Genomic DNA, 3,572 nt, shown 5'->3' with positions numbered 1-3,572 from the left:
TTCTTACATGCTTCCTCCACCCCACCTCCCACTATCATGGTCTCATTTCTACCTTACAAATCTGGCTGGAGACACAGGGAATCCAAGACAGATGTCCCTTTCAGGACCAGTGGTGAGAGTGGTGATGCATGGAGGGTAGCGGGAATGTGGGGTGGAAAGGGGGAACTGATTATAAGAATCTACATATAGCCTCCTCCCTGGGGAATGGACAGCAGAGAAGAGGGCAGGGGGAAATGTCGGACAGTGTAACATATGACAAAATAATAATAATTTATGAATTATGAAGGGTTCATGAGGGAGGGGGGAGGGGAGAGGGAGAGGGGGAAATGAGGAGCCAATATTAAGGACTCAACTAGAAGGCAAACTTTTTGAGAATGATGATGGCAGCAAATGCACAAATGTGCTTGACACAATGGATGTATGTATGGATTGTGATTAGAATTGTACAAGCCCCTAATAAAATGATTTAAAAAAAATCCAAACCCAAACCTCTCGCTGTCTTGATTGATTCCAACTCTTCGAGACCTCGTAGGACAAAATTGCTTTAAACAGTTTCCAAAGATTTACTCTTTAGGAGAACTGGCCACATTTTTCACGTGTGGACCAGCTGTTGGTTTTAAACTTCAGATCTTTCAGTTGGCAGGTGAATGCTTAATCACTGTGCCAATAGGGCTCCTTATATTTGGGTCACTGAGTCAGAAAAGAGTCATGGTTAACATTTTCTCCCTCTTAGTTTATCTTTAAAAGCTCTTGCCTAAATGGTGGACAAAGTTAGCTGAAGTATTATATTTTTATTTAATCTAGATTTAAAAGAATATTTAAAAAATATTCTTTACTTTAAAACTTCTTTGAAAGTTCACAAACACATTTTGAAAGTACCAAACCTGAAAGAAAAATATCTTTCCAATTAGCTATTCTAGTTCCTGTCTGAGCTAACCTTCCATTCTTATTTCTGCATTGTACAGAAAAAAAACCCCCAGCAAAATCAAAACAAAAAACAAACCCTGTCAAACTCATTAACTTCGCTCACTAAACATCATGGGCTTTCTCCCTACCTTCTATCCCAAACCAAGCCCCATTGCCTCACAGTCCACCCCGACTCCTCAATGCTGACGATAGAGATCCTCTGCGTTTCTGAGACAGTAACTGTTTCCAGGAGTAGAAAGTCCATTCTGTCTTCCTGCAGAACTGCTGGTAATTTCGAACTACTAAACATACAGATCACAGCCCAATGGGTAACCCTAGAGGGACAGAATAGGATCTTACTGGTTTTAAAAAGCAGACACCTGCCTCTCTCCCTCAAAGTGGCTGGTGGGCACAAGGCACCAAGTTTTCTGTTAGCATCTGAGAGCTTCACCACTGTGTACCAAGCAGGGATCCTTTCTAAGTCTCCAGAAGGGGCCAGATAGCTCTATTATTTAGTAATATCAAATACCTTTGTTAGCTGCCTTCGAATTGGCCTTGGAGTCCTGTACCAGGGAATCGGACAATTGTGATTCGTAGAATTTACAAATACTGTAAAAAAGATGACTTAAACTGGTCATTTCTTCTTCTTAAGTATAAGATCCTTTGATCAGTGCTCATAGCGTCTTATTGCTTCCATCACCACAGGCATTTGTTGGAAGTGTTCATTGAGGATCAGGTACTCTGCTAAACACACAAACCATTTAATTCATGATAAAAATCCTGTAAGGGCTGTTTTCTAATGCTGCATACTGAATAGGAAGTGGGGAGTAAGCATATTCTTCAGAAGCACACAGTTCTTTATTTTCTTGACTGGTGCATTGTTACATACGGGGTCATGGTGTTGCTCAAAAATTATAGTGAACCTCAGGCTAAAGCTCACTTTAGTTTTCACACATTCTAAAACGTGGTGGGCCTCTATTTCTTTCTTTTATTTGATCTCTGTTTCTGAACGAACTTTCGTAGTTCAAAATCGAAGACAAAAAAATGTGTAATTTGGTCAGCAAATGTTTTCTTTCCATTGGCATATTGGCATATTCGGATTTCATTCCTCAGATTGGCTGTCTACGCTGATTGAATTAAGGGGGCACTTAATCTCTCTCATGCAAATGCTGTCGTTCTTACGTTACTGATGTAAAGGCATCTTTTGGGGCAGCGAGTCCTGACGTGTGAAAGTTGTCTTTACTGCAAAGCAGACACGAGACAAGCAATGCAACTTTCCAGTGTCATGAGGCATGCGTCGTGTGTGATACATTATATGTCAGGGGGAAAAGCCACCCTCTGCTAAGAAATACACGAGCACTTCATTTATCTGCGGATCCATTTGGGGGCATTATGGAACTCCAAGCTCAGAATACTGGGCTCTCTTTAATATTAAACAGGTTCTTAATAACCTGCTATTTTCCCTCATAGACGCTGGAAGGTCCTCCCCAGACGTGAAGAGAGGCGGTGACAGTTCCCGTGAAGTTGTAAGCTGCTCCCCAGGATCCACTGGTGTTAAATTTAGAAGTCGTCCAGATCACCTGACTGAAGGTGAGTCCTGATTCCAGAATTTCCAAGTCTACTCTTGTTATCTGTAGCTATGTAATTCACTCCCTGGGGTTACCAGTGGAGTCACCGAGGACGCCCTTCCTTCCGCAGCCACCAGAGGTGGCGGCTGGCGGGCGCCCACCTCGGGGCACATGGCAGTAAGTGCCAGAGAGGGGCTTCTGGATTTTCTTCTCCTCCTCACCCATCCACCTCCATCTGCCGCTGACCATTAACCCAAACCCAGGCGCTCCTGGAGCCTCGTATCCTCGCCATCCACACTCCACGTGGGGCGCCACCCCATCCTGGTTCCAACCCAAGCTCCCGGTTTCCTGCCCAGAATTGGCGGCTGGCTTCTCCTCTTGCCTGGACGCTTCCAGTGCAGGCCGTGGAACAGGGCGGGCAGAGGAGCCCAGGAGCTCCGGGGATTCGTGCACACACGGAAAGGCGGGCTGACCCCACATCAGCGCCGTCACAGAAGGGGGAAGATTAGGGCCAACGTGGAAAGGGGGGGTGCCCCTTGGGGATGGGCGTACCCACCAACCCGTCACCTCTTCACCTCGCCACCATTGCCTTGCACAGGTCGGAAAAGCCTCTTTCCCCGAGCTCCCCAACATTGGGGAGGGGCTGGGGTGTGGGTCCATGCCTGGTCCAGGGGCAGGGATGGTAGAGCTGATTTACACCTGACAGCACCCGGTCCTTACCAGTAATCCCGGTAATTCCCAGCCCTGGGGTAGTTCTTGCAATAACTTTGTTCAGAAGGTTGGAGGGGAGGGGAAACACCGAGGGGCCCTGGAGAGACTGGACACCTTGGGCGAGGAGCGCGAGGCCGGGCAGGAGAGCGGGTCCCCCCTCTCCCCCACCCACCCCGGGGCAGCCCCCGGGGCTGGGCGCGCGGCTGGCAGGCGCCGCTGCCGCCACCACCAGGACGCTCTCTGCTTAGCGGGACTGCCGGGGGCGCCTGAAGGCCACCGCTCCAAGGACACGCTGCACAGCCGCTCTGCCCGCTCCCGGCCCAGACGCCGCCGCGGGTGCAGGAGCCGAGGCGGCGAGCGGGGCTGCGGGGAGCCCGGGCGCAGGGT

This window comes from Echinops telfairi, unplaced genomic scaffold (assembly GCF_000313985.2).
Source record: "Echinops telfairi isolate 266 unplaced genomic scaffold, ASM31398v2 ScPeMD7_7420;HRSCAF=8458, whole genome shotgun sequence".
NCBI classification, from domain to species: Eukaryota; Metazoa; Chordata; class Mammalia; order Afrosoricida; family Tenrecidae; genus Echinops; species Echinops telfairi.
This window is presented reverse-complemented; position numbering follows the sequence as displayed.